Source organism: Argiope bruennichi, chromosome 11 (assembly GCF_947563725.1).
Source record: "Argiope bruennichi chromosome 11, qqArgBrue1.1, whole genome shotgun sequence".
NCBI classification, from domain to species: Eukaryota; Metazoa; Arthropoda; class Arachnida; order Araneae; family Araneidae; genus Argiope; species Argiope bruennichi.
The window spans coordinates 45,197,496-45,211,253 of NC_079161.1; the positions used below are offsets into that span (position 1 = coordinate 45,197,496).

General features: G+C 29.6%; 1 long non-coding RNA gene across 1 annotated transcript; it reads left to right on the forward strand.

Annotated features, from left to right (window-relative positions):
• The first annotated feature begins 446 nt into the window (after nt 1-446).
• On the forward strand, nt 447-2,440 carry LOC129957680 (uncharacterized). The gene is made up of 3 exons (XR_008782810.1): nt 447-571; nt 698-829; nt 2,271-2,440. It is a non-coding gene; the product is annotated as an uncharacterized LOC129957680 (long non-coding RNA).
• The last annotated feature ends 11,318 nt before the right edge of the window (nt 2,441-13,758 follow it).

Sequence of the window (13,758 nt, forward strand, 5' to 3'; positions counted from 1 at the left end):
TGAAATACTGAAAACTGTTGTAAGTAGCATATTCATATTCTGAAGTGCAATAAAATAAAATATTATTTTTATTAAAATTATTATTTTTAATTGGAATAAACAAATTAAATTAATTAATAGTAACAGTAATATGAATATCTTGTGAAAATTATAATATTAATTCATAAGATAATTTATTTTATAAATAACAAAATTCAATACAAAAATATTATTATAATTAAGTAATTTTAGAAAATAATTTTATTTGAGTTTCGAACCCGCAATTGCCAGTGGAACCATGAAGTGAACAATTTCGACTCAACACTATGAACAAAAATGGAATTATGTTATGTAATTAGATGCCAATTGTCGTCTACGTTCATTTAATCCTTGATGGCGCTGTGATCGCACAACAATTGAGAATAATTGAACCTCAGACAACGAACAGTTACCGCCATAAAAAGAATTAGAAGTTTAGTTGGTTTGATAAGCGATCGCAGCGTCTTCACTCGCAATGTTCAGAAATACAAACTGAGAGCATTGCTTCCATATTCTTCTTGTTGAGTCTGGCTCTGGGCAGTTAAGACGAAATGTGACAAGAATAATATATATTTTACTTATTGTTTGACATTTTATTTTGTATTTGCTGTTTATTTTTTGTGTAGATTTATTATTTTTTATTTCTTTTCTATTTGTATTGTTTTGTTTATTTTTTCAGAAGCAGTGACATAGATGCAAACACCGGAGCTGTTAAAAAATGAAAAAGCTATTTGGAGAGAAGAATCCAAAATGCTCAATTTGTGAAAGTTTTGGACATGTATTAATGCGGGATTCATTCAGATAAAAGCAGGTATGTTTTAAAAAATTAAATATTTATTTATTTATATTTTGAATTGAAGAAAATTTCGAATACGTGTTTCGTTATAAGATAAAGAATGTATAACTTTCGTTTCTGCAATGGAATAGTTATGGCATTTTAATTTTTGTTCATTAAATTATTAATGTTTTTATAATAAACTTGATAAAATGTATTATACATTGCTATTTTCCTCATGTTAAAGCTAGTTATCTTTATTAAACTGTGCACTTTGTTTTCGTATCTAAATTATATAAATTTAAATTATATAAATTTCATATCTAAATATAAATCTTGTGCCTTTTCTGTGCAATATTCCTACTATTTTTGGAATTATATTATTCATTTTTCTATATAAAATCTAATTATTCTGAAATTTATTGCAATGAAATTTAACTTGGAATTTGAATGTTTTATACATTTGTTTATTATTTCCAAATGTAAAAAATGAATTTGAACTTTAAACTTGGATATGCCTATAGAGAAACTGTACTGTTTTGAAGAATGATATAGTTTATGATCGACATTTTTCGGATTCCTGCTCCACTTAAACAAAGATTAATAACATTTTTTAAATCTCACATTGCAGATGAAGATGATTTCTGATTTACTTTAAACAATATCTCAATGCAAATCTTTATAGATTGTGGTAAAAGATACATCATGCACCAAAAATCATGTGTCCTCTTCTATGTCTTTCCATGAAATTAGTGATCATATACAGGTAACACCTAAAACACTGTTTTCAAATATTCAAAATTGAAGAGAAAATTATGAGAAGCATTCTCGATTTTTGTGACGGATACCAGCGAAATTTAGCAAATAAACCATATTTGCATAAATTTGTAACATCTCAATTGTGTATACAATGTAGAGTTACCACAGGCATTCATCGGCTCAGAAAAAATCATTTGTTTTTGAAATATTACCTAAATGGTTCAAGTGCTTAGAAGATTTCAGAAAGAGTGTGTGTGTGGGGGGGGGGGGGGTCTCTTTCTTGGTTTCTTTTCTAATCAAGGCAACATTACACAGGTAAAAGATTTATACTTAGTTGATTTTTATATGGATGGTTTTAATGAGGAAAAAATTCTGGGTAGTCAGATTAACAACTATACAGAAATAAAAACTATTACAGATATAGGTGTAATACTTCTACTGATTTTCTTATCAAATTTCTTTTCAATTGTTGCATTCATTTAATACATTTCTAAATCTTCTCAGCACATGAATTTAAATAAATCTAACAATTGTTTTTATTTATTTAAGTATATAAATTAAGTATTGCATTTATTGTTACTAATTAAGTTTCATTGTTGACTAATTATAAAAATACTATAGACTAAGATAAATAAAAAATATTGAGTTATTTCAATATTGTTTCTTAAAAATAATTTGTATGATTTCAGATATTCTTTTAATGTTACCAAAATTTCAGGATATTGTTCTAGCTTGGTGAATGCCTAAAAGTACAGACTGCCCGTATGAGTGATTCTGACAGATTGTGTGTTCTTCTAATTGATGAAATGGCAATAAAACAAGGAGTAACTTATGTTCCTGATATTGATTCTGTAGATGGTTTTGGAAGTATTGCAAATTATTTTTAATAAAAAGAACCCTTTTGCAACCCAAGCACTCATTTTCTTGGCAGATGGAATTGCAAAAAAAAATTAGAAATATTTTATTATGATGTTATAAATATATATTTATATATATATGGAATATATTTTGTTAAGAAAAATTTGTGAATATATCACAGTAATTCTCAAAAAATACGTATTTTATTAGAATAAATTTGAATTAGATTCTATGATAAAATGAAAATACTTTTCAAAACAAATAATTTAAAGGAATAAATTGCTTTGATTTCACTTAACCTTCACATGAGTCTTCTTTAGAGAAACTTATGTGAAGGAATTAATGTTCTATATTCATGTATATTAGAAATATATATAACTACATCATATGTGGCTATGGTTAGCAAAGTTTCATTTTATTTATTAGTTATATCAAAGTAAAATCTCAGAAAAATTTAACACATGCTTACAATCTAATTGAAAGAAAAAAAATTGACGGAATCTGCCAAATTTATGAGTTTGTTATAAAATGTTATTTGTATTCTGGAATGTTTTAATTTAATGTATTTAATTTTATTCTAGAATGTAAGATTAAATTTAATGAAATTAATTAAATTTGATTTAATAAATTTAAAATTTATTAGCATATAAAATTGTAGACTTGCTGTTATTTAAGTTCTTATTTTTGTATTATAAATATAATGAAGATAGAATTTCCAGACCTAAAAAAACCTTTATTCAAAAACCTAAGTGAAATGAAATGTTCCTTACTGTTGCAATGTATGTTCTGAATCGTCTGTTGAAATCTGTTCGCAACGATCTAAATCAATGAACCATGTGATCATTTTTTAAGACAATTTGTATGGACATGGTTCTCATTCATGCTTTGCGTTATAGTTACAAATTATACAAGATGACTTCAAAAATTGTAAGATTAAATTTAATTAATACAGTTTTTTTTACTTATTTATTAATATATAAAAATTGTAGATTTGCTACTTAAATTACTTTTGACTTTTTAGTTTCTAATCTATAATTCCTTATCATAAAAAAAAACAAGATTATAAATAAATTTTAAAAAAAAGTGGAAAACCATGAATCTGCAGAAGTATCATCTCCTTGCATCACATATGAAATGAAACTTTATACTTTACCCTTTGAAACTGTCTTTTTTCAAGAATGGAAATTTCTTCCCTTCTGCCCTAAGGGGCACAGGAAAGGACAATGGTATAGACATCAACCCCTTCCTAAATCACTGACCATTAATGGTTCTCAGAAATTCCAATTCTTTTTAAAACTAGTTTGAGTGATCAATTGGTCTTGATCGAACTACCAGTAATTATTAAATCCGTTCCAAGTGCCTGACCCTTTTGCATATCTGTGTCCAGTTTTCAGATTCCAGCTATATTAGAAGATAGTGCTTTTCCTTCTATCTATTCATAGATATAGAAGCACTATTATTCACAAACGTCGCATACTAGAAACGTGAAATTGGTTTATAATTTTGGCATCTAAATTTTTTTTTTATTGAATGTCTTATTCTACTATTAAAGAAATGAGACTTAAAATATATATTCATCCCTTCTCTAAACAAAGGAGCTTGACAGAAGTATATTTTGTAGAGTTAAGAATCAAGAGTTGGCTGAAAATTCTTTATGGGCTATTTAATACTTGTGTTTCTTTTAATATGCTAATATTTGTAGGCTGGCAAGTTGTCTATATATTGTGTGAAAAGTAGTGGGTGTTTGACACCAATTTTGTAAAGATGCGACAGTAAATAAAGTTACAAAAGAAGCAACTTAGTTTTTTTTTTTAATTGTTCAAGAAAACTCTTAAATGATCTGAAAATATTCGTTATGCTTTAATCTTTAACAGTTGATATATGATTGGAATTCTAATGTCTCTGAATTACTGAACTTCAACATATGGCGCTGCGATCGCTAATCATTTTCAGGCATATAAGCATTTTATATTCAGAACTGCTACACACAAACTCAGTACACCATCATAGAAAAATAAATTTTACACTCAAAACAGTAGTGGCTCATGCATTGCAGCTATTAGTGTACTCTAACTTATACCAAACTGGACAGATAAAAGCCCAGAAATAATTCATATAGGGAAAAAAATGTTAATCTTTAGTATATGAATAATATAAAATTAATGCTTCAATGGGTATTGTTATTCTATAATAAAGCATGATAAACAAAGGATGGAATAAGGGACACAATTCTATTGAAACTAAAATAAACATAACTATTAACAATTTTCTTGATAACTGCCCTCATAATACATATAGATGATATGAAGCAATCGAATATTTGACCTATAATTGCCGCGCAACTTCACAATTCATGATCAATAGCAACAACCTCATGTGCACGAGACATCTCACATGCTACACTCTAAAGTTTGTAAAACGATCGCAGCGCTCCAAGTGTAAAAAATGAAAACGGAAACATGATTCCGTCTATACATAATGAAATCATAATTTGAAATCTCCGTCAACGTTATCCGGAAAGTAAAATCAAAATGAAAATTCACCTTAGTATATTTTAAACTCATGTCATAGAACTCTGACAAATTATTAGGATGAAATGATTTATATATTTGAAGAAGTTCTGATGCAATACGTCTACCATCCCAGTTGAAAGCAGAAGAAAATTATGTTTCGAAATACATTTTAAATATGATTAAATTTAAAATGAATGCTCCATAGAAATAACACTGCAATTTGATACAATACGCATTATTTCGTAGATTCATGTATTTCCGAATTTTGATAATTTATTACTGTGCAGTTTAACTTGAGGATAAAATATAATTATATCATTTTTAGCTAATTTAAATTATAAATAGAAAAATTGTCACCATTGCGGATTTTCTTATTATTGATGCTTATTTTTAATTCTCGTGATTATTTTAAAGTTCGTTTATCAGTAAAATTAAGAACGTGATTATATATTTAAAAGATGCCTTTCCAATTTACAAAAAATAAATGCATCAAGATATTTCAAATATCACAATACAATTCTTTTACCGATTTTAGATTTTGATTTTGAAAGTTCGGGTTGTGATGGATAGTAAATAGGGAAATTGGTTCTGGATTGATTATCGAAGTTAATAAAATGATTTATATTTTTACAGCATGTGCTACTAATGTAATATCCTGTCTCAGATAAAATTCAATTAGAATGTTTGGAAGAAAGAAGAGCATTCATCGAAAGATGAAAAAACATGAAACATTTTGTACAAGTTAAATATAATTTTCTGTTCTTTTAAACCTCTTAGAATGCTTTAAAATACATGAAATTAAAAAGGACTGCAGCATATAAAAATTAACCATTAAATCTGATAAGTGAACAAATATATTTTCTTACATACATTGAAAGTTAAATTCTGAAATCATTTTTTACGTTCTTTCATTCAAATGAATTCTTTAAAAATACAATATGGAGCTGATTTCTTATCTTTATAGAAATCGCTAATGACGTTACATGCTTCTCAGTTTGTCTCTAAAAATAATTCCAGGAAAGAAATAATCATAAATAATTAAAAAGAATATTATTTTAAATAAATTTAAAATTAAATGCAACATTATGAAAGACCTATGTCACCTTCTTTACTGCACAAACTTTTAACATTTTTCAAGATTTATAAAAGATTGTTTATGTATTTTATTTGCTTTAGATTTATATTTCTCCGTCATTCATTCGTCAGTCATTACATTCCATATCTATAACGGGTTCAATGTTTCTAAAAAACGATTTCAGAATAGTCGTGTCAAATGAATAATTCAGTTTAAATCTTCCTCATTTGATGGTACTTTTTTTTTAATGTAATCGTCTTCAAAAAGAATTTTGCTTCATTTTCTCTTGTCTTCAACTATCAAAAAGTATCATTTAAAACAAGTAAGAAAATGCCAATTAAATGCTCAAATAGTTCATTACTTCTTTGATGAAAATTATACATAGTTACAGGACAAGCAAATGACATTCATAATATATATATATATATTTAAATTTTACATTAATATTAATTATAAAAAATTTGAATACATTTTTTAATATATATATATAATTTAAATTAACTGCGACTGGAAGCAAAAGATTAAAAGTGAACTTTTAATGAATATTGCTGTTGCCTTATCAATTTTGATATCTTCGTTTTTTCGAAAATCATCTAGGACTAGAAATATGTCAAATATTTTATTTGCTTATTGGTTTACTTTTTGTATGCCTATCTTTGAAGTTTAATTATCATTTTTTTTCCTCCTCTGTCGTGCACAAAAACCTAGAGTCTTAAACTAAGTTCAGTGTTGAATTTAGAACGTTGTGAATACTAATATATCGGCAAAATATGCCACCATTTCAATTTATCTTCATTGGTCATATAGTCTATGTGGAAACTTGCAAAACTTTTATCCCAATACTCTTTCATAAGGAAATCCATAATTTCATTACGAAATTCAAAGAATTCCGACAGCACTTTTGATTAATCCACTTCTCGATAGCGACCGAATATCACAGTAAAGTATAGGTTATGTTTCATGGCACAAAACACAAACAGGAGGAGGAAAGTTTTAATAAAATTGATAATTTTTACTTTTCTTTTTTTGTGTTTGAAATATAAAGGAATTATTGTAATTGTAAAAGAATTCGAACTTGAAATTTTGAAGAATGTCCACGTTTCATATATTTTGGAATGCGGAAAACCCTTACGTCATCATGCCTGTTTGAGAACACAACTCAAAAACGCTTTGAACCAGACGGCTGAAATTTGCTGTGGAGAAGTACGATTGAATTCGTAATTTTCTATCAAATTTTGAACAAAATCCATTCTTAAGTCTAGTTGTTCGAATACAAGTGAATTCGATAAATATACAAAATGCAAAGAACAAGGTAAATAAAATTTGGTGCGCAGGTTTAGAATTTGAAATATAGATACTTACAAAATTTAGAATCAAATCCGTCAAATGTTTGACCGTCTATACTTTTGCTTGCCACATAAGCGCAATCACTTATAAATGCATCGATTTAAACAATGAGATTCGATATGTTATTATGTGACTACAACTGTAGATTTATGTCAAATTTTTGTTTCGATCGGCGTGTCCAAAATACGTATTCCCGCAGTAGATTCAATAAAAACACTAGATTAAAACCAAAGATTTATATTTTATAACTATATATGCAAGATAAATATATATAACCGTATGCAAGATATTGGTGGCCTTAGCCAAAGTCCATAAAATTATGCGGAAGAAGGAGAATTCAACCTTTATTCATGAATATGTGAGATATTTCGAGAGAGACCACTCTAGCTGGTTTTTCAGACATTCATTCAAACCTTCAACTGCAAATATTTCTCGATGTATACTGTAATGAGGCAATTTAATCTAAGATGGACTAATGCTTAAGTTTGGTAACAAAATTAGTATAATTTTTTACATAAATGAACACTATTAGTTGTCAAATAAACACATTTTGACCAAACTACTTTCTTTTCTAAAACTATCAACACATTTTAAAATTATTTCCTTCCTTAAATTACTTGTTTTGATTTGAAGATTTTTTCCCCCTGTCGGTACGGTCGGGAGAAATTTTATAATTGAAACAATCAAGGAACTTTGTTTCAAAGTTCATATGTACGTTAAATATCTTTCATGATAATTTCATACATTCGCTAGATAACATTTCTAAAAAATCACTCACTTATGCTTTTCCTCAGAATTTAATAATAAAAAAAACCAGGATTAAAAACATCAGATTTGCATGTACTACGAGAGGGCGCTGCCCTCTGTTTTGCAACATCTTGGATTCGATTTTGACTTGCAAACACTCCCACTATTTACAGAATTAAGTAATTGCACAAATAATTTCGTTTTAGAACTCTTCCTAAAAACATTTAGTGCATCATTATTTCAGCAATGCTCTTTTATTTTGAGTGGCGTTTGAAATAAAATGCTCCATGAATAATTTCCTTTGACACTGTTAGTGAAATTTAAATATGTTAAGATCTAGTTCAAATATTTCAAAAACAATGTAATTAACTTACAGTGAAAATCTGAATGTACTGTACTAATACTGAAATTGAAAATTTATCAATGAAGCAGAATCAGAAAAAAAAAGGGCGGGGGGATTTTTTTAAAGAAAATTGAAATATCGACAGTTAATGCATGGCCCAGTTAGCAGCGCTGCGATCGTTCATAAAAAGCTCAAAAGATAGTGAAATGAACGTAGTTCTTTCTTTGCGCATGGAATAATCGATTCGGACTTTTTGCCAAGGAAATAAAATCAAATGTATTTATATTTGTATTATTTTAATCCAAAACCATATGCGCCATTCATGTGACACTTTCGTTTGAACAGATATTATCACTGATGAATCATGAAGTTTGAAGATTAATGAATTACGGATAATTTATTAAAATGTATATCTAAATTATTTATAAAAACAATTTGGTAATAATTCTAATCCGTACTGATTATGATATATTTTCATCAATAAATTCATGATTAAAAATCTGACAATCATCAGTTTATTATGAATATTTGCTAAAAATTGTAATTGTCACTTTCAATTATCATTTATTAAGAAATATCCAATATTTTTTTTAATATAAAAAATTATGGAAAAAGAGAAATTAGTTTCAATTTCACAAAAAAAAAGAAAAAAAAATCGTCTCGAAGTTCATAAAGACTATAATGTTAGTCACACATGAGACATGTAGGATACACTCTTGTTATAAGAAAATAATTCTTAAGGATATCTTGCCATAATAACAAATTAAAGGCAATAATTAGAAAATTTATATTTTTCTCGTAATTTTTTAAACAAATTGATATGATACATTTATATAAAAAATATGTATTCAAGAATTCAGAAAATGATGCTTTTTACATAGATTCCTCATAGAATGGATTTTCGGTGAAAACACTCTCACAGCTACAATTCCATTCACAGATCCGAAGTCAAACCTTTGTAATTAATGGGCGGTTTATTCATTTATTTTAAAGAGAGAAGGGTCCGCGTGAATTTATGAGGAACTTCGTTACCAAAGAACATTATCAGCGAATTAAAATTTTAAAGAGCATCAGATTTGGTCCTATAGATGGCACTTTTCTGAAAACCATTATTTTTTTATTCTAGTTTTAGAAATGCTTATAATTGATTTGTAAAAAAATAATGTGCACTTATGTTTTTCAAAAAAAATATATAATTATAGGTCATTTCAAAAATAATGCTACATAATCCAAAAAAATTTCTTCAAAATAATCAAAAAGATTTTATCAAAACTACCACTATAATATTTATTTCATTGCCGTATTGCTATAAAAAGCTTTTAACACACTAATAAAATAGCGTGGTGTTGGGGTGTTTGTCAAACTGAGTGCTGACCGTTCTTCTGAATGGCAATAGTTATCGACCGATTTCATATTAGAAATTGGCAATACTCCAAGTTATACTTGATATATTTTCAATTAATCAGAAACAAGAAAAATAAAAAAAAAATAAATAAATAAAAACTTTCGGTTTACGAGCCTCAGCTCTACGCTTTTGTCGATTGCTAGTTGAAAGCACAATTATTTCTTTGGGTAAGCGCAATTTCTCAGTTTCATTAATATTTAAATTTCGTTCATCGGATATATCTCAGTTGTCCATAATTTAATCAAGCGATTTTCAACTTCTTTAATACTTTTTTTACGTATCCTTTAACTTATCACCATTTCTCCCAATCTGTTATTTAAAGTAATAATTGTAATAAAAATATTTAAAATTAATCCGAGGAAAAATTGTAGTCAAATGTTATGTTTGCCTAAATTGAATACAATTAATTAATATCAGTAAATTGAATACAATTTACTCCTTACAATCGCACAAGGAGAGTAAGTAGTTTCTATTTTAAGGCTCTAAATCAGATTGTTTTTTTATTTGGAAGCAAATTTGTTTTTTGAAATTTTAAAACCAGGGCAACATTAATCATATGTTCTTATGGTGTTTTAGGAGTTCCCTTTTTCATTTGGAAGCTATCTCCTGTCGTGGCTGAGTTCGACATAAATCATAGCAGGCAGAGGTTGACTTGGACTCATCTTTTTCAGTGAAGGTCTTGTAGTCCATTTGGCGTTCCACTGCAAAACATTGTATGTAGTTTCTAACAAAATATGCAGTTTCTGCACATACATTCGTAGTTTCACTGTGTATAAACCCAGTTTAAAACGTTTGGGGAAACATAATAGTTAAGAAGTGGATTTGGTTAACTTTTTTACATTAATAAAGCATTACGAGGTCTTTTTAATTTGGGGTCTGGAGCGTATTTTTCTATTATATTAGTTGCTTTATTATCATGATTATTAATTTTGTTAAAGAAATGTGTTGCTATTTTATTTAAAGTTTGTTTGAAAGTGGGGTATATCAGTGCTTGCAAATTTCTGTGTTTGTCATGGGCCAGGTAGTACCACACATTTTGCTAAAAATCATATCACGTTGTTTCTCGATTATTTTAAAATTTGATTTTGCTGTGTATCTCCATACTTGGCATGCATAGGCGCAAATATGCTGAGTAAAGAAGCATTTTTGTGTCTCTATGCGTTTTAGAATTCTTAAATGATAGGGGGAAGGGTGATTTATGGTCTTGAGCTCGGAATTTATCTTTTAAATAATTAATATGAAATCTCAATTTAATTTTCTGTTAAAAATTATTTTTACATATTTCGATTCCCGAGATCATGCAGTGTACTTTTCGTTTATTTTTATTCTCGGAAAGTCTTTATCTCTGGGAGCTTTGTGAAACGTCCCTGCAACAATTTTACCCGCGTTGATTTCTATTTTCTATTTTTGGAGCCACTCAGTAATTTTTGCTAGATGCCTGTTGAGTGCGATCTGGATGTAACTTGAATTGTAATTTTTGGCTAAAATTTGGATATTCGTAGCGTTTAAACACAATATAGCGTTAAATTGTTTTGGTATGTCGTTAATGTCGCAAGAGTAAAGAATCGCCCCCAGTTTGGAGCCCTGTGCAACTTTTGCTTCGATATTTTTATACCTGATAATTCATTTTTCATCCTTATCTTGAAGCTCCGATTGTTTAAATATGATTCAATGACTAATGAAATAAAATACGGTCGGATTTTTGATCGGTTCGTAGTTGAGTCCAAGAATCCATATTCGATCAACAGATTTTGAATATCTAGGAAGACAGCTCCTGTTTTTAGTTTCTTGAAATCCTGAATTTTTTTTCCCCCGTCTCCAGTCATGGAAGGGGACGGACGTTCGGAGAGTAGTTGCTCTAGCAATGTTCCGGATGTATGTGTCTTGAAATGCCCTTGTTGCAGTAGAACAGCTAAGATAGAAAAGGGAATCTGTTCCTTCTGCTACAGTAGAATAATATCAGAGCGTAACGCACACAGCTTCCTACATCTTACTGAAAAATCTCTACCTAAATTTTGAGATCAAACTTGCAGAACCTGAAAACAAACAAATGGATATTGACAACACATCTCAAACAAACCACAAGAAAAATGATAACAGCAATGAAAACTACCAAACAGTAAACTCGAGAAAAGCCGAAAAATTAGAAAAACTGAAGAAAAACCCGAAAGCATGGACACATCAAATAGGTACGAGATCCTGAGCCAAACCCAAGAAATAACCAACAATAGACCTGCAACTATAAACCTTAAATTCACAAATAACTACAATCTCACGCTCCAAGAGATCCACAAAAAATTCCCACAGACGGAAAATAAACTGATCAGAAATATGATCGCAATCCAACCAGCTAATGAAGACGAAAGAACTAAAATCATTGAAATGTTAACAGAAGAAAAGAAAGAATTCGTTCTTTCCGAAAACTATGAAGATAGGCCAATAAAGTTATACTGAAAGGACTCCCCCTAAATGCAGATAAGGAAGAAATCATTAAAGAACTCGAAGAAAGAAACTACAGAATTATTAGAATATCTCAACTTAGAAACTACTAGATGAAAACCTTATACCCAATATTCCTACTCGAAATCAAGAAGTCTAGAATTGCTCTCAATATCTACAACGAAAAATCCCTCTTCCATCTAAAAATCAAAATTGAAAGTTACCGAAGAAAAACAACCTCAACCATCTGCTATAACTGTGCAGGCTTTCATCTTTCAGCCAGGAACTGCAGATTAACACCCAAGTGTATTAAATGCGGTGGTACACACGCAACCAGGAGCTGCAGCATAACAGAAAAAATCCAAAATCCAGTTTGTTTTAACTGTAAAGAAACAGGACATACAGCTGCCTGGAAAGGATGCATCAAATTCCCCAAGCTAACAACAATAAATGGAAGACCCTCCTACGCAAAAATAACGAGAAAAAAATCAAAGAAATCAAGACCCCCAACCCATCTCCCCACCTCGAAAACAGAACACGGAGCCTACTTTGACAGCTAATGAAAAATTCCCCTCTCTCCTAGAAACCCTAAGAGAACTTAGAGAAATACTTAAAGAATTCCCCAAATTAATGGAAGCAGCCAAGAGCTAGCAAAGAAAACTGATAACAAAGAAGAGAAAAAGATGATAATCCTCAACGCGCTGATCGGCTAAGTCCTACCAAAAGTTAAGACATTCCTCTGCAATAATCCAGCATCCTGATTGGTTACCTACGAACAATAGCTTATCCCTCACCGAACTCAAAAAACCTTCCTGCATCACCCTCTCCTACTTCCCTCACAGCTGCTTTCCTATTGGCCAAGACATCACACCCTCTCTCCCTCACCTGCCATGCGATTCTTTCTACAGAGGACTTTGCCCATTTCTCCTTTTTCCCCCCATACCAGCTGACGTTCACAGCTAAGGGCAGTTTATGTAAAGCCAAGTTTACTCATCTGCAAGGTTTGGAGGTAGCCCATTTCGGGCGGGTACTCCGTCAATCGTTGTTATCTTTGCTGCGTCGGAAGTCGTGTGTATCGTCAGAAGTGGTGTGTGAGAGTAGTCTGTGCTGTTACCTAAAAACGATTACTTGCTTTTGCTGTAGATTTCTGCAAGTACTATCTGAGTCTTGCTATCAATGATATATATTCTTTCTGGGCGTAAAGCATTGTTATCCGTAATCGAGTCAGTTGGATTTTCAATAAAAGCAATATTACATTTCAACATATTTTATGACACTAAAATTTCAAAAATGTTGGTGCATTCATGATGCAATATTCATGTAAACGATGCATCTCCAAAGACGAGAAGAGTTATACGACATTTGCAAGGACTTTCTTTCAGAAACGGAAACAAATCAGCACTTAATTTGCAACAATTGAGTATTTTTGTTAACTCGATCTGGCGCTATGATTCTGGCTATGTATTAATTACCAAGTTT